The sequence below is a fragment of the Acinonyx jubatus genome, chromosome C2 (assembly GCF_027475565.1).
Source record: "Acinonyx jubatus isolate Ajub_Pintada_27869175 chromosome C2, VMU_Ajub_asm_v1.0, whole genome shotgun sequence".
Classification (NCBI taxonomy): Eukaryota; Metazoa; Chordata; class Mammalia; order Carnivora; family Felidae; genus Acinonyx; species Acinonyx jubatus.
Genome location: NC_069384.1, coordinates 145,935,482 through 145,954,162, shown reverse-complemented (window position 1 = coordinate 145,954,162; position 18,681 = coordinate 145,935,482). Strand labels below are relative to the sequence as shown.

At 39.5% G+C, this 18,681-nt stretch overlaps 1 long non-coding RNA gene across 2 annotated transcripts in view; it reads right to left on the bottom strand.

Moving 5' to 3' along the window:
• Positions 1–18,681, bottom strand: part of LOC128315327 (uncharacterized) — a 52,996-nt gene that overhangs the window by 32,401 nt on the left and 1,914 nt on the right. Inside the window, exons 2-5 of one of the 2 annotated variants that reach the window (XR_008298051.1) lie at positions 7,990–8,160; positions 5,067–5,184; positions 1,181–2,021; positions 581–668 (exon numbers count right to left, since the gene is read on the bottom strand). This is a non-coding gene — a long non-coding RNA (uncharacterized LOC128315327). Of the gene's footprint in view, positions 1–580; positions 2,022–5,066; positions 5,185–7,989; positions 8,161–18,681 lie in introns of both variants that reach the window. The other variant, XR_008298050.1, reaches the window with a different exon arrangement.

Genomic DNA, 18,681 nt, shown 5'->3' with positions numbered 1-18,681 from the left:
CCCAGACTTGTACCGTTTAACACCAAAATGAATCACTGGCTGTACTGGGACACACGTATTAGTAAGGGAATTAGTCCACTTAGAAGCCACAGCAGCTATGGTCTTAAGTCAGCACATTTGAACTACCTTGAATTTATATTTGAAAAATGTCTAAAATCAATCACCACATAGCTTTAGACATAAATATTACTCTACAGAGCTGTAGACACAAAACCAGTTTCCTAGGGGTGCCTGGGTGGCTCAGTTGGTTAAGTGTCCAACGTTGGCTCAAGTCATGATCTCACAGTTCATGAGTTCGAGCCCAGCATTTGTGCTGACAGCTCAAAGCCTGGAGCCTGTTCGGATTCTCTCTCTTTCTCTGCCCCTCCCCTGCTCGCGCTAGGTCTCAGTCTCTCACTCTCTCAAAAATAAACATTAAAAAAAATAAAAATAAATAAACAGTTTCCTATGTAATCCTGAAACTGCCAACTTCTCTTGCAGTATAGAAACATCCAGCTGTTTCTTCAACTGAGCACCAGAGGAGGAAGCAGACTTATCATAAGACTTCACATTAGATAAAAAAAAAAAAAAAAATCCATACCTTTAGATGCCAGAAGCACCTTCAGTGTGTCCAGGTGTCCCCACTACAGGAGGCAGGTTAGGCAGTGACGAACTGGTCAACCAACTGTCTGAAACAGAGCATCCCCATTTGTAGCACTTGCTTATATCCATGGTGCAGATGCACAGCCAATTTCAGGCCACCAACGTGATTGTCACTGAACACAGAGTTGGGAAGAGGTGCACACATTTGCTCCAGCACTCTGAGAGACAAGGACCAAGACTGACTGGGAGATCAGTCACTTCTCTCTCATTCCAGGGCATCTGCTTCCTGTCCAGATCATCAGGCATAGTTGGCTACATTATTTAATATTTTTGTTCTTTTTTGTGCTTTGTTTTTTGGTCACATTCATTTATTCAAGTACATGCAAGTGAAATGTACTTCTGATCTTTCTCTCCCTCAGTTGGGAACAGGCAAAATCCTTTACACTTTCATGCTCAAAGTTGACCACTTGGATGCTATTCACCCAGGTCACTTGGGGACCAAAGGTTCCCTGATGGCCAGGCTGAACTTAAGAAACATAGAAGAACATGCTTGCCATCTCGACCTCAGCCTCTGCCATACTCCCAGATTCCTTATTACCTTTGTCCCTGCAGGTAAACAGAATGAGGAGTCAGGTTCACACTGGCAGCAATTTTAATATCCCCAACCTGCAAAATGTGTGGATGTTAAAACTTTATTTTCCATCATTTTTACTATGTTGGTGGATATTATTTATGCAAGGCAATATATAAAGAAATATTAGCTGTATCACACTAAAAAGAAAAACAGAATTATAGATTTTGGATACTAACCCTTTATCCAATATGTCATTTGCAAATACCTTCTCCCATTTTGTCAGTTGCCTTTTAGTTTTGTTGTTTCCTTTGCTGGGCAGAAGCTTTTTATCTTGATGAGGTCCCAATAGTTCATTTTTGCCTCTGTTTCCCTTGCCTCCAGAGACATGTCTAGTAAGAAGCTGTTGCAGCCAATGTCAAAGAGGTTGCTGCCTGTTTCCTCCTATATGACTTTGATGGTTTCCTGTCTTAATTTAAGTCTTTTATCTATTTGAGTTTATTTTTGTGTATGGTGTAAGAAAGTGGTCCAGTTTCATTCTTTTGCATGTCGCTGTCCAGTTTTCCCAGCACGATGTGCTGAAAAGACAGTCTTTTTTCATTGAATAATCTTTCCTGCTTTGTCAAAGATTAGTTGGCCATACATTTGTGAGTCCAATTCTGGGTTCTCTATTCTGTTCCATTGATGTGAATGTCTGTTTTTGTGCCAGTACCATACTGTCTTGATGATTACAGCTTTGTAGTATAGCTTGAATTCTGGGATTGTGATGCCTCCTGCTTTGGTTTTCTTTTTCAAGATTGCCAAGATTGCTTTGGCTATTTGGGTCTTTTCTGGCTCCATACAAATTTTAGAATTATTTGTTCTAGCCCTGTGAAAAATACTGAGGTTATTTTGATAGCAATTGCATCCCCAATGTTTATAGCAGCACTTTCAACAATAGCCAAATTATGGAAAGAGCCCAAACGTCCATCAACTGATGAATGGATAAAGAAAATGTGGTGTATACACACACACACACACACACACACACACACACACACACACACACATGCATACTCACACACATACACACACTGGAATATTACTCATCAATCAAAAAGAATGAGAGCTTGCTATTTACAACAACATGGATGGAACTAGAATGTATTATGCTAAGCGAAATAAGTTAGTTAGAGAAAGACAAATATCATATGATTTCACTCATATGTGGAATTTAAGAAACAAAACGGATGAACACAGGGGAAGGGAAGGAAAAATGAGATAAAAACAGAGAGGGAGGCAAACCATAAGAGACTCTTATATACAGAGAACAAACTGAGGGTTGCTGGAGGCGGAGGGGGGGGTGGTAGGGGATGGGCTAGGTGGGAGATGGGCAATAAGGAGGGCACTGTTGGGATGAGCACTGGGTGTTGTATGTAAGTGATGAATCACTGGGTTCTACTCCTGAAACCAATACTACACTGTATGTTAACTTGAATTTAAATAAGTTAATTTAAAAAAAAATAAAAATAATAATTCATAAAAGAAATCAGAATCAGTGTAAAAATATTTTAAATTTTTTATTTTTGGCAAGAATATTCTTGATCTTTTTGATGAGGTTAACATGCATATGTATGTATAATGTACATTAAACTTAAATTTATAGCTTAATGAATTTTTACCTAGGTACACACATAACTACCATCTAGATCAAGAACTAGAACATTCCCAGGATCTTCCTCTTGCTCCTTCCTAATCAATATGCACTCCCTCAACCAACCCCAGACATTTCACTGTTTGTTGGTTTGTTTGTTTTTAAGATATTTCCTAACCATGGACTCATAAAATGGCAGAACTGATCCAAAATGCTTATAGTACTGATGACACAGTGGAAACTCAGTAGCTAAGTGATCCTCTCAAGGTGATTAATTTGCTGTCTGGGCTGATTCTAGAACTTAGAACCCAATTCTAGTCCAGTGGTTCTTAAAGTGCTTCCCCCAAACGGGCAGGACAACATCACATGAAAACTAGTTAGAAATGTAAATTCTTATCTACCCCTCACTCCTACCCACTGAATCAGAAACTCTGAGGAAGGGCTCTGTGATCTGCGTCTGAACATGCATGCTCTCTAGCTGATTCTCATGCTCACTCAGGTTTGAGACACTGGACTACACCAAAGTCTATAAATCAAATATTAATTAGAGTTCATAAAGTTCTCGTTAATTGTGAAATTTTACTTAATATCAGACATAGGCTAATTTTAAGGGATATTTAGGAAGCATGGATACCCATCTATACTAGAAAATCAATAAAAAAAAAAATACCCAGTAGTAGAATGGTGTGGAAAATAATATGAGTTCTGCTATTCATTAGCCATACAACTTGGACAAGACCCTCTACCTCTTTGAGCCCTAGTTGTTTCTAGGTGTAAAATGACTCCAGTATGTCAGCTCCTAGATTGAATCTTGACCGTGCTTATATTTTGTTTGATCTGCCCAGAAATCTGGCTGGTTTGTCTGCTTGTTTGTTTTAAACTAATTGCTACGATAGGAGCAGTTAGTAGTCATCAAATATCTGACTTCTCCTTTTCATTTCCCTGCCTTCTTCAGAATCAAGCAACCCCACCTCATCAATGGCCTGTGAAATGAAATGCTGTATGTTACTTCCTGGCCAAGGCACCTAAGAGCTGGTGTGCACCTTTATCTCTTCCTTCCCCTGCAGTGGGGCCTTGGAAACCATATACTGAGTTGGCAGCATCATAAGATAAAGGGATCCTGGTTCCTTGAGTCACCAGATGGAGGAAAATTCTGGCCACCTGCATGTGATTCTGTATGGTGTGCTTTTTGTATGGGGAATTGGTCACATTATTTTTAAATTTGGGAAATTTTACACATACACAAAATCTGTATTCCTGACTCGTCTTAAGAATGAGAAGAGGGTCAACTGGGTGGCCCAGTTGATTAAGCATCTGACTTCAGCCCAGGTCATGATCTCATGGTTTGTGGGTTGGAGCCCTGCATCGGGCTCTGTGCTGACAGCTGGAGCCTGGAGCTACTTTGGATTCTGTGTCTCCCTCTCTCTCTCTGCCCCTCCCCTTTTCATGCTCTCTCTCTCTCAAAAATGAATGTTAAAAAAAATAAAAAGACGATCTGGCAATGCTGGGCTTGAATTCCTAATAGCAATAATTGTCTAGAGCTGGGTGATGCCTCCCCATCTTGCACTCATTTTCCCCAATGTCCTCACCATTTCCTCTAGAAGACATTTCCTTTAATAAGCCCCAACAATACAGCTGAATGTAAGTTGCCACTTGACATCATTGTTGTAGTCATTTTCTTATAATCAAGAGGAAAGTGAAATATCTGTGTATGCATATTCCTAACAAAAATAACAAAAGTGGGGAAATTAAATACAGATCATGAGGGTTATGTGAAATTACAAGCGAGCAGTGTTCTTTGTGGAAGAGGAGAGAACATTTCTAAATGTTTAATGTTCAAAGTGTGGCCATGTCAAAAGAAGGCAATTTAATGTGCTATTCTGAAGTGGCCTATAGAAAGAGCTGGGTGTCGGGCAAAAATGCCTGCTAAAAATTAACTAAAAAATAGGGCTTAAATTTCAACAGAGGTTCTTTTTGAGAATAAAATACTGTACTTCTGTGAATATAGTTACATATGAAATGAGAAAATTATACCCTACTTGCTTCATTCATTTGCCTGCCTAGTCCCTAGAGGCATTTGATTCTGAGGATTGAAGGGGAGAGAACAAATGAAGAATACCTAACATGGTATGCAGAATATACAGCTTGGTGCCTGGCATGTAGCTGACTCCAAAAATGTTAGTTTCCTTTCACTTAGTTTATTTATCTTGATCGCAGAAAGGAATACTGGAATCTATTTCCAACTTTACTCTAAAGTCCAACAGTTCAATATGTACATACAATCAAGAAGACCAACAAACTGGGCCACTTCCAACAAGGTGAGGAGAATCAGAGGGGAGAGCAAAGCAGGAAGGGAGTGACTTCTTTATCAAGAGAGAAGAGATTTTAATTCCTTGGTCTGAAAAAACAAAGGTTTGACAAGAGACATGATCAAAACTATGAAGTCTTAGCTGCAAGGTGTAGAAGGTAAGGCTGTTGTTCAGTATATATTTCCCCCATCTCTTTCCCTCCCCACCTCCATGGGAAAATAGTACTTCCCAATCCCATGGATGTCAGACTTGGCCATATGGCTTGTTTTGGCCAATGGAATGTGGCCTCTGGAAGCTTCTGACCTCCACCAGGAGAAGAGCATGGTCTAGTCTTCAGCCTGGACCACAGAATAAGCCCCATGGAGCAGATACACAATCTGGAACCAATTTACACTGACCTGCAGACCCACAGCAATCAATATGTGCTTAGTGTTGTATGCCACTGAATTTGGGAGTACCCTTTTATTCTGCCTTAACTTCAGCAGAAGTTCACCACTATGGAAGGTGTATATGATGAAGGACTTTCCTAATCCCCCAAATGCCAGGACTAGGCATCTAGAAATTGTTCTATCTGAAACTTTAAAAGAGAAATCATTTTTATTTGGTACCTCTTCTTCAAAGCTCCCAATCTTAACTTAGATGCTCCTTCTCTCCATTGCCCCGAACTGTTTAGTTTTAGCCATACACTGTAGGTAGATTTTCCCCATCTAATTATTCCCTCAAAATGATCTGTCCTTTGGGCCATGCCTTCAGTTTTGTTTTCTAATAAAAATAATGAAGGCTAATAAGGGCTCCTGGGTGGCTCAGTCGGTTAAACGTCCAACTTCAGCTCAGGTCATGATCTCCCACCCTGTGAGTTTGAGCCCCACATCGGGCTCTGTGCTAACAGCTCAGAGCCTGGAGCCTGCTTCGGATTCTGTGTCTCCCTCTCTCTCTGCCCCTCCCTCACTCATGCTCTGTCTCTCAAAAAATAAATAAACATTAAAAAAAATTTTTTTTAAATAATGAAGGCTAATAATAAATAGCACTTTCTATGTGGCAGGCATTGTTCTAAGTGCTTGGCAAAATTTAACTCATTCAATTTTCACAGCCATCCTATGTGGTTAAGTACTACTAATATCTACATTTCATAGATGTATAAACTGAGGCATACAGCAGTTGAGTAATGGTCCCAAATAACATAGAGTTAGTAAGTGGAAGAGTAAGGGTTCAACTCAGGTAGTTTGCCCTTAGAATCCAAACTGTTCCCCCTTGTTTTCTCCTTCTCCCATAGTGATGAGTTATATGGATAAACTAATGTACATTAATTTGTTATCCAATGCTAGTTTGTTATTTCCTCAGCTAATATAAGACCATAATTCATTATATGTGTAGAGAGCCCCGAGGAAATGAATCTAATAATGGAATGTTGCCCTTATGATAAGCCATTAAGGAGATGATTTGAGGGTGATATTTTTTTCTCATGATCACAAACACTCTAAATGAAAGCCAAAGAATTAGCAAACTGAAAACTTGAAAGAAGTAATTTTGTTGGGGGGTCAGGGGGAGGAGTGAATCCTGTCTTTTGATGGCATGTGAGGAACACGAGTTGGGTCAATGAAAACCCAAATGCCGATTAGGAGCTTTCCCATTCTAAAAGGGTGAGGTAAGTTGGATTAAATTCTCCTTGTGGAGGCTGGGCAGTCCTTCTCCAGGATTTCAGGTTCCACCTCCTCATGCTTGTTTGGATCTTGGCTCAGTGGTTGTAAGGCAGCTTCAGCCCTATCATCCCTGCATCATGTCTACATATAAAACACCACTTCTTTAGAAGTTCCCGCAAAAATATCAATGAGACCAAGCACGTGATTGTTTCATTTTTACTAAAAGCATGTTAAGACACAGAGAAAGTGGGGGGTGCCTGGCTGGCTCAGTCGGAAGAGCAGGTGACTCTTGATCTTGGGATTGTGAGTTCAAGCCCCACACTGGGTATAGAGATTACTTAAATAAACTTAAAAAAAAAAAAAGAGGGGCGCCTGGGTGGCTCAGTTGATTGAGCTTCCGACTTTGGCTCAGGTCATGATCTCACAGTTCGTGAGTTCAAGCTCCACATCATGTTCTGTGCTGATAGCTCAGAGCCTGGAGCTTCAGATTCTGTTTCTCCCTCTCTTTCTGCCCTTCCCCCCACTCATGCTCTGTGTGTGTGTGTGTGTGTGTGTGTGTGTGTGTGTGTGTGTATGTGTGCGTGTCTCTCTCTCAAAAATAAACATTAAAAATAAAAAAAAAAAAGACACAGAGGAAGGGATCATATCACAGACCACACAGCCATCTGTCATCTCATGAGGCCCCAACCAGTTCCGCAGGTCACACTTTTTTCAAAAATACTTACACCCTCTATGGGGGCTTTCGGTAGGCAGTCCCCCAGGTCTGGCTGCTTCTCTCAAATGAAAAAGCCACCAACCCATCTGTTCCTCTAGCTTTCAGCAAGTCTTTCCCCTAGAATTCTGATAAATCCAAAAATCTCTATCTTGTTACAGTAAAAAATATTAAGAAAAACAGTGAGCTAAAATAACCTTATTTCCCACAAGAAAATCTATAAGGTATTGGAATGAATAAAAGAGTACAGCAAAATTGGTAGATATAGGCTCAATACTTAAAGACCAATAGCATGCCCCCGCATATATACATAACCTTATTATTACACTAATAATCATAAATAAATGAATCAACATATATTTACAAAGATGCCATTTAGCTTATTTGCAAAAACTATAGGGCATCTAGTGATAATTGTAACAGAAGATGTTTAATAGAACAACCTAACTATTCCTCTGAGGGATAGTGAGTTAATTAATAAAGTGTGGTTTATTCAGACAGAATTCTATATCGCAATTAAAATGAATGATCCAATGGCACACCTGGGTGGCTCAGTTGGTTAAGCATCAGACTTCAGCTCAGGTCATGATCTCGCGGTTTGTGAGTTTGAGCCCCATGTCGGGCTCTGTACTGACAGCTCAGAGCCTGGAGCCTGCTTTGGGTTCTGTGTCTCCCTTTTTCTTTGTTCCTCCACACTCGCACTCTGTCTCTCTCTCAAAAATAAACATTAAAAAATTAAAAAATAAATAAAGTGAATGATTCAAAACCCACCTATACGTCTACAGGGCTCCATCTTGAAAATATAACAGTGAAAACAGCGATTTGCAAAATTTACACATTGTATAATTCATGTAAAAATTTAAAACACACAGAACAATTGACCGTATGAATAGATATCTGTATGAGAACTAAGTTCACCTATTTTTACGACAAAAACCGACGAAGAAAGGATCGGAAAAGTATGGGAGTAGCGTGGGCTTTCTTTAAAAAATTCTAAGAGGATTGTATACCTTATATTTATACCATATGTCAAATATATTCAATGAAAGAAAATTCTAAGAGGTGAAAACTTTCTGTGGTGCTATTACATTACTTTTATATCATATATATATTGTATTACTAATACATACTGATATGTTACTAGATATATTTTATTTTTTGATATTTATATACTTGAAATATTTTATAATTAGAAATTAAAATGGAAATTTCATATGGGTTCAAGAAAGATTTCAATGAGATAACACTGAAAAGATGTTCATCTTCTTTAATAACTTTACTTTTACTCTTATCATGCGTATTTTTAAATGTCCAAACCAAAAAAGAAAGAAGGTTTGGCCCTTAGCAGAAGTTAGAGAGACTAACCAAATGTTGTAAAATAAGAGATTAAATTCCTTGACTGAAATTTTATCACCATAGCAGATTAGATGTGCAATAACTTGCCTGTATTTTGAGAGGTTTTTAGGTAATCATGAGACAGGGCAAGTTCCTAATACCCCAGCCCCTGAGTTTTCATATCTAGTGGCTGAACTGTGAAGTCCCTTCCAGTTTTAAAGTTTTTGAGATCTTTGTGAGAGCCTTGACCTCAGACCAGCTTATCAGGAGTGCCCTGCTCCTGGCTACAGTGAAAAGCAGTGTCTCTCTCTCTCTTTCTCTCTCTGTCAGCTAGAAAGAATTAAGCAGGGAAGCCTCAGAATACAGAGGACAATGTGGAGCAGAAATCAATACCTACACTTGGCAAACCAATTAGGACCCAGTGGGAGACCTGAGAGGAGGGCTACTGACTGTGAAGGTCAGTCCAGCAGGTAAGACAATGATTGTTCTGCCCCCTTTGACAATAGCAATGGTTAGGGAACAAGTGTATTTACTTTGTTTTTAAGTGTGGGGCTATGTATATCTTACTGCTTGTTGTAAAAATTGTATGGCAATTTAAATATAAATTTAATAGCTGCAGTTTTGTTTGAAATGATTATTATAGTGAAACTATGGTTGTTGGTTTTTTTTTAAGAAAAAGAACCATTCCGATTCTGTGTCTCCCTCTCTCTCTGCCCCTCCCCCGTTCATGCTCTGTCTCTCTCTGTCCCAAAAATAAATAAACGTTGAAAAAAAAAATTTTAAAAAAGGGGCGCCTGGGTGGCGCAGTCGGTTAAGCGTCCGACTTCAGCCAGGTCACGATCTCGCGGTCCGTGAGTTCGAGCCCCGCGTCAGGTTCTGGGCTGATTGCTCAGAGCCTGGAGCCTGTTTCCTAAAAGGGTGAGGTAAGTTGGATTACCTCTCTCTGCCCTCCCCCATTGGGGATTATCTCCCTCTCTCTCTGCCCCTCCCCCATTCATGCTCTGTCTCTCTCTGTCCCAAAAATAAATAAACGTTGAAAAAAAAATTAAAAAAAAATAGTAAGAAAAAGAACCATTATTTTGTAAAGATATATATTGAAATATTTGTGGATGAAATAATGCCATGTCTTGGATTCCTTTAAAATAATTCAAAGACAGAGGAAGAGGGTGACAGTCAAACTAAGACTGGCCATGTGCTGATAACTACTGAAGCTTAGAGATGGGTATGTGGGGTCCATTAAACATCTCTATTGTGATACATGTTTTTAATTTTCCATACTAAAAAAAGTAAAAGTCGCACTAGTAAGATCCAATGTTTCATGAGCTAGCTTCTTTTCTGAGTTACCTACACTTGCAGAAATTCTACTCACTGTGACTTTATTTTTTTATTTTTAAAGATTTTATTTTTGAGCAATCTCTACACCCAACATGGGGCTCAAACTCACAACTCCAAGAAGAGTTGCATGCTGAACCAGCTAGGCGTCCCCACCTCCTGTGAGGTTAGGCCCACTACCTGCCTGGGGCATTTTCCCAATAGGTTCCCACAACATCTGGTATGAATTGACTTGCTGGGCACACAATGACAAACTTTTAAAACAATGTTGAAGTTGATTTCATAATAACAGAATTCTAATAAGTTTTTAAAGAAAATTGGAATTTTCAGCTCTTTCGGGAAGGGAAACGGTCAGTCGCCCATACTGGAGGGACCAAGAAAGCATTTTTCATTTTTTATGAACTGAATTTAGATTTGTGAAGTACCTGCAATATTTTGTACTTAATGAAAATTTATTTAATTAGAAATGCATATTATTATTTCCATGTCAGAGACAAGGAAGCTTGACCTTGCCAAGGTCATACTGCTAACATGTATGCAGCCAGGATTCCAGTCCATAACTGGATAAATCCAAAGCCTATGTTCTTTCCACTGCATACCCTTGGTTTGTGGTCCAGCAGTACAGATACCAACCTGGAAGCTTGTTAGAGACGCAGACTCACAGGCGCCACCCCAGGCTTACTAAACCAGAATCTGCATTTTAACAAGGCTACTGGGGAAGTGGGGAACACTTAAACCATTTGAACACTGAGGAACTCTGTTCTACAGAACACCTTATAAATATGTCTCAAATAAGAGTAAATATTCCTGCTAACACATATAGAGTCCTCACTATATGTCAGATTTTATTTACTTTTTTGACAATTCTATTAGACTTGAGCAAACTAAGGCTTCAACGTTTAAACAACTTCAAGGACACACAGTAAGTGGTAGAGTTGAGATCAGAACTGAAATTGGTCTGTTTCTGGTGCCTGGACTATAACCCATTTCACATTTGCCTCACCCTAAACACAGAATCCAAATATTTTATTTCATCTAAATGATGCGAACTAGGTGTCTATATCACTCAGTTTATCATTAACATTGTTTAATCTACCACTTAGGTTCGATGATATGGACAGAGTCTAAAATGTCAGACTCAGTATGATACTGCTGCTATTTAAAATTTTAAACCATGGGCACCTGGGTGACTCGGTTAACTCTCCGACTTTGGCTCAGGTCATGATCTCACGGCTACATGAGTTCAAGCCCCACATCAGGGGCTCTCAGCACAGAGCCTTCTTTGGATCCTCTCTCTGTCCCTCCCTCGTTCGCACTCTCACTCTCTCTCTCAGAAAAATAAACATTTTTTTAAAAATTAGAATTTTATTTTTTTAATTTTATTTTTTTAATGTTTATTTTTGAGAGAGCATGAGCGGGGGAGGGGCAGAGAGACAGGGAGACACAGAATCTAAAGCAGGCTCCATCCTGGCTCTGAGCTGTCAGTACAGAGCACCACACGGGGCTCAAATTCACAAGCTATGAGGTTACGACCTGAGCCAAAGTCGGACGTTTAACTGACTGAGCTACCCAGTCACCCCTCAAAAAATTAAAATTTTAAACCATGAGATCATATGGTTAATACATTTCCTAGTCTAGAGCTAGTATATGAAAAATAATATATGTGCGTTTATGTGTGTTTATATATATAAACACACATTAACACTATAAAATATGCGTATAAACAAAGATACATAAACACACACATATATAGATATGTACCTATTTACATATATCAAGGTGCAAATTCCAGTGGGTTATCTGGCTATTCCTCATTTACCAATGGATGAACTGAAATATAAGATGAGGTTCACCTAAATTTACTGAGGAAAGATCAGAAAGGACATTCTGCTTCTTGATTTCACTTTTACATTACTAGGCAACTCTATGTTTTCCAGTAGTAAAAAGTTAAGGATCACTAGACTCTCCTTAAACAACTCTTTGATCTTATAGAGTGTCAAATAACTGATTCATTTTGCTTAAAAGAAACTTCCCACTGGGCAATTCTTTGATCTTCTGCCATCTGCGGAAAAAAGAAACATATATAATGCTTTTGTTGGTACAGACTATAATAGGTTATACTTCTGGGCTTACTTTTAGTAAAAGCACCAAGAAAGTATAATTAGTTCTAGACTAAAGCAGACTAAATTGTTATGAATATGATACCACCTGCAGTTACAAAAGGCAGCATATTTCTTTTTTTTTTTTTTAATTTTAACGTTTATTTTTGAGACAGAGAGAGACAGAGCATGAACAGGGGAGGGGCTGAGAGAGAGGGAGACACAGAATCCGAAACAGGCTCCAGGCTCCGAGCTGTCAGCACAGAGCCCGACGCAGGGCTCGAACTCACGGACCGTGAGATCATGACCTGAGCCGAAGTCGGATGCTTAACTGACCGAGCCACCCAGGCGCCCCAAGGCGGCATATTTCTAAAAATACCAGGGAGTTTCATATTTTTTCCATTTTGTCTCATGTAGAGCACCAAAGCAGAAAAACTTAATGATCTTTATTGTCTCATGTTTGCAGATCTCAATCTATGAAATCCGTTACTAGATATCTTCTCCTGTAGGAAGGAGGGTGGCAGAGTGTAACACTGGAAACCTAAGAAGTGACATAAAAATCACTATTTTTTTTAAAAAAAGGTAATGGAATTGAACTTCAGAGTATTAGAGTATTTAATCACAAGGAAATGCAATCTTCCAAAAATATATGTAATAAATATCCAACTAACTATAATCAGTGAACCTCTCTTCTTCTCAGTGGTAAAGAACAGATTAAAACCACAATGGCAACTAAGCATTCTAAAAATCCTGTTATGTATTTTAAAATGTATAAGCAGTGAATTACAACATTTAGATGAAGAGTAAACATTCTTTTAGCCTAGAAGATAAGTCTCTTTGCTTTCCCTGTGCATTGCACTGACTATCCATGAATGTGAATTGATTTACACATTGTTCCCTTTCATTCATCACCATTTTCCAGAAATGGATAGGGATATCATAGCAAGGGGCTGAGTTTGAAATGAAAAGCCAATTTTAACTATCACCTCACCCTGGAATTTAAAACATATTCAGGAGGTATTCTTTTTCAACGATAAATTTCTAAGCAAATGAAAAATTTTTTCTCTATAAAATTTAATCCTAAAGTATGCTTGTACACAAACACATACATTTGCACACACAGTATTTATTGTTTAAAGGGATGTGGGTTTCACTTGAGACCTAGAAATAGAGGAGATTCCCTTTCTAGTGTTTTCTATGAAGGAAAAACAAAAATGCCAAGAGTCTATTTCTCCTGTCAGGTATTTGTTTCCCCAACCATTTCTTCATGAAGTTCTGTGAGGGCTGACCTGATAAAATCATAGGTAGGAGGGAGGTTAGGTCTGTAATTCAAGGGACTGGTGACCAAAAAATGAATTAGATACCCATCATTTCATTCATTCTATGCAGGTACATAGAATGAGATAAACATGACTCAAAGAAAAGCAAAAATAAGCAACACTGGGCATCTGTTTTCCCTCTAATTGGATCCCTGGATCCCCTACTGGGAGAGAGTGTAAGCAAGGGCTCTGCCAGTTCTAATATTACCATTTTGTTAACTAATAAATAAATATATATGTGTGTGTGTGTGTGTGTGTGTGTACAGAGAGAGAGAGAGAGAGAGAGAGAGAGAGAGAGAGAGAGAGAGAGAGATGGGGACTATTTAATCCCTGAAGCTCTTTCCAACACTATTTTATTATTTGAGTTGCTGACAGAGTCAAACTTCAAGAGTCCACTCATCTTGCTTCTTTCTTTCTTTTTTTTTTCTTTTCGCTTTTTAGTTGGCATTTCTATCAACTGTGATTACCAAGATTTGGCACAGCGGGTGAAGCCAGTCTTATTTGAAAATCTGTTGAAGGCAGTCTGTGGGAGCTGGTACAGTAGGAAGCAACTCAAGGGGTGACTGCCTTGTCCCAGTTCTCAAACACAGAGGAAGGCATCCCCAACAAAAAGAGGAAATGGCCTGTATCACCTCACCTCAGCCCCACAGAAGGCTCCTCTCCCAAACTGCTTTTCTGCAGAGCTCTAGCGCCTGCCAAATGACCCTTTTTCTTGAGATAAAGAAATACCCAACTGTAGCTTTTAAGAAGCTGATGGGTGAGTGGGAGATGATGGTCAACAGAGAAAGAAGAGAGACATGTAGCTCCCAGGAGACAGAAAGTTGGAGAAAGGAAGAGCTGTCTCTCTTCTGGGTAGTGTTCCATTTCCCACTTCCAGACCCCAAGGCTCAGTGAATTAGAAACCAGACTAAAGAAGACATTTGTGGTACACCTTGGGGCATCCCAGTAGGACTAAGCACCTCCTCATATAATAGCAGGGTACTGTTAGTAATGAACTTAAGTCCAGAACCTCCAAGAAAAGGTAAATCTGTATTCACATAATCTGTTAAAGCAAGAGAATACATAATACATTTGAGAAAGCTTTATATCAAAAAATGATTAAAATATTGTAAAAGGGAGGTCCTGCTTTTAAGTATTGCAGTGCAGAATTTTTTGTACCCTCTTCACACACACAAACACTACATCATCCTCCTCCTCCTGAAATTTTAGAACCCTGGTGACAAGGAGTAAATCTTCTCATTTATTCATACTTTCAACAAATAACAAGAAAACATTATACCCTCTAAGAAGGTAATAAGTGTTATGGTAAACAGAAAGGGAAGTAAGGTCAGAAGACTCAGAAATGGCAGGGTTCAAGTTGCAGTGTTAAACAGGGAGATCAGGGTAGACCTCATCAAGAAGCTGAGACCTGAGCAGAGACTTGCAGGAGTGGGAGTTAGCCAAGTGGCTGTCTGGGGGAAGATACTGACTTGGTTGCTCCTCACCTCCTTCAAGGCAGAGGAAACAGCTAAAGCAAAATGATAAACAATATGTTTAAGGACAGCAGGGGGACCGATGTGGCTAGATGAGAGAAATCAAGAGAGGGAGTGGAGCAGAAAAGTTGAGAGAGGCAGTAGGGGCCAGGTCCTGTACAACCACATGGGTCATTGTAAGGATGTTGGCTTTTATGAGGAGCTACTAATGGGGTTTTGAGTAGAGAAGTGACATGATCTGGCTTATATTTTTTAAACTTTTTTTTTTAATGTTTATTTTTGAGAGAAAGAGAGACATAGTGTGAGCAGGGGAGGGGCAGAGAGAGAGGGAAACACAGAATCCGAAGCAGGCTCCAGGCTCCGAGCTGTCAGCACAGAGCCCTATGTGGAGCTTGAACCCACAAACTGTGAGATCATGACCTGAGCTGAAGTCAGATGCTTAACTGACTAGCCACACAGGTGGCCCTGATCTAGCTTAAATTTTTAAAGGATCCCTCTAGCTGCCATGTTGAGGAGCTTTTTAATAGTAATTTAGGCAAAAGATGATAGCTCAGCCCAAGGTGGTATCAGTAGATGAGTGATAAGAAGTTTGATTGTGGGTATATTTGGAAGGTAGAGACTACAGGATTCCTAATGAATTCAATGTGGGGTGTGTGAGAAATAGAGAAGTCAAGAAAGATTGGGCAAAAAGGAATTGCTACCCAGTGGGAAGTCCTTGGGTTGAGGAAATTTTTACAGGGTAGGTCAGAAATTCAGCTTGGGGGGCACCTGGATGGCTCAGTCAGTTAAGTGTCCAAGTCTTGATTTCAGCTTAGGGCATGATCTCATAGTTTGTGAGATAGAGCCCCAAGTCAGGCTCTGGGCAGAGCCCGCTTAGGATTCTCTCTGTCTGTCTCTCTCTCCCCCTTTCTCTTTGCCCCTCCCCCGCTCTTGCTTTCCCTCTCTTTCTCTCTCTCAAAATAAACTTTAAAGAGGTGCCTTGGTGGCTCAGTCGGTTAAGCTCCCGACTTCAGCTCAGGTCATGATCTCACAGCTCATGGATTCAAGCCCTGAGATCAGAGCCTAGAGCTTGTTTCGAATTCTGTGTCTCCATCTTTCTCTGTCCCTCCCCAAATCACGCTCTGTCTCTGTCTCTCTCTCTCAAAAATAAACTTTAAAAATTTTTAAAAAAATATTAAAAAAAATTGCTCAGCTTGGAACATGTTGAGTTTGAAATATGCTATTAGATATCCAAGTGAAGATGTGGAATAAGCAGTTGGATGTATTAGTCTGGAGTTCCACATGGAGGCTCTGAGCTAGAGAGACAAATTTGGGAGTTTTTATCATACATTTGAGTATTAAAGTACATAAAGAATTAAAGTAAAGTAAAGTATCATACATTTGAGACTGGATGAGGTCACCAAAATTAGAGAAGAGGAACAAAGACTGAGCCCTGCAGTCCTTCAACATTAAGTGGTGGAAATGAGGAAATGGTGAAGACTGAGAAGGAGCAGCTAGTGAGGCAGGGAAAGAACAAGGAGAACATGGTGACCTGGAAGCCATGTGAAGACAGATATCCACACAGAGTGACCAACTGTATCATGTGCTGCTGATGGGTTAAGAAAAACAAGGACAGAGATCTGGATTTAGCAAAAAGGAGATATAAGAGCAGTTTTTGTGGAGTCAGAGGGGCAAAAGCCTAATTAAGGTGGGTTATAAGGACAAAGGGGAGGAGGAATTGAAAACACCAAATAGAGACAACTATTTGAAAGAATTTTTCTGTTAAAGAGAAGAAATAAATACAGCAGTAGCTGGTGAAGAAGTAGGGTTAAAAGAGATTTCTTTTTTTTTTTTTTAAAGTTTATATATTTGAGAGAAAGAGAGGGAGAGGGAGAGGGTGAGAGAGTGGGGAAGGGGCAGAGAGAGAGGGACAGAGAGAATCTGCACTGTTAGCATGGAGCCTGACTCAGTCTCTAACTTACAAACCATGAGATCATGACGTGGGCCCATATCAAGAGTTGGACGCTTAACTGACTGAGCCACCCAGGTGTACCTCTTTTCTTTCTTTTTCTCTCTTTTTCTTTCTTTCTTTCTCTTTCTTTCTTTCTTTCTTTCTTTCTTTTTCTTTCTTTCTTTCAGAATGGAAGAATGTTAATGAAATGATCCAGTGGAGATCAAAAATGATTATATAGAGAAAGAGGGGACAATTGTTGGATCAATGTCCTAGAGTTGAGAAGAGATGGAATCTAGTATGTAAGTGTTTTAGTGTAAGAATATGAATTTTCTTCCTATGATAATTAGCAGGAAAATTGATATGAAAGTGCAGATAGTGGATGGAGGTGCAAATGTGTTAGTGGAAATCTAGAGGCCTCCAAAGAACACATAACAAAAGGGGGGGGGGACAAAGAACACATAACAAAAGATAAGGAATAAGAATAGCTTTGAATTGCCCAGTGGCAACATTAGAATCTAGCCGACTGGGTGGCTCAATTGGTTAAGGGTCCAACTTTGGGTCAGGTCATGTTCTCATGGCTTATGAGTTCCAGCCCCAAGTTGGGCTCTGTGTTGACAGCTCAGAGCCTGGAGCTTGCTTTGGATTCTGTATCTCCCTCTCTCTCTGCCCCTCCCTGACTCTCTCTCTCAAAAATAAATAAACATTAAAAAAAATTATAATCTAGCTGACACGGGGTCAAGGCCTTTAAAAACCTAAGGGAAGATAATTAGCAACATAAGAATTTTATACCCAGCCAAACTATCACAAAGTGAGTATAGACTAAATGCATTTTCAAACATAAAAGGTGCGCTGGATATCTTCCATTTGTCCCTCCAGATCCACTGTCCACCCTTCTCTACCCTTCTTTGTGCTGTGGGAGGTAGACTTGCATGGACTGCTACACTTGAATTCTCTTGTCCTACAGCTTCTGGTTAGATTTGCCCAACATGAGACATTGGCAAGATACCAGGGGGCAGAAAGAGAGAATTCAGCACTGTGTTCCTTTACTGAAGTGATAGATCTTATTGAGCAATCCTTTTCTATAGCTGCAGCTCTTTCTGGATTCTAGTCAACATTCCTTCCTCTTTCCCCTTTAGGCTTAAATCTTCCTGCTCTTGCTAGCCCCATTTTGATACTGTTCACACCTTTGTAAATAGTTCTTCTTTAAGCTTTCATTCAGCACTGCCTTAGTAATGCCATTTTTTTCCCTGGCTAGACCTTGGCTGGATACACAGGTCTCCAAAAATGTACCCATACACCTTTTCTTACAAAACTAGTGAAGTTCTCTAATAAAATTAGAAGAGAACACAGGAATGCAGCAAAGGGAATCCCCAGAATAATGGCAGGAGAAGATCTCCAGATGACTGCTGTGTATTAGGCACATAGAATAACCAATTCAAATTGAAGCAGTCCAGAAAATTCTTAAAGATGTCTTTAAGATGAAATTGTTTGAATACCTAATGAGAAGTTTTACACAACTGGGACAAGAATTTGAAACTGAATTATAGTTAAGGGCATAGAAATTTAAGCAAATGAAAATTCAAATATTACATGTAACAAAAAGTTGGGCAAGAAAGAAAAGTAATCATAGTACAGGAAGTAGCTCAGTTGTAAATACCATTCATGTAACAAAAATTCCAAGGGACTTCTTTCCTTTTATAGCCTTCCTTCTATTACAAAGGTTCTCTATGTTTGTTATGTAGAG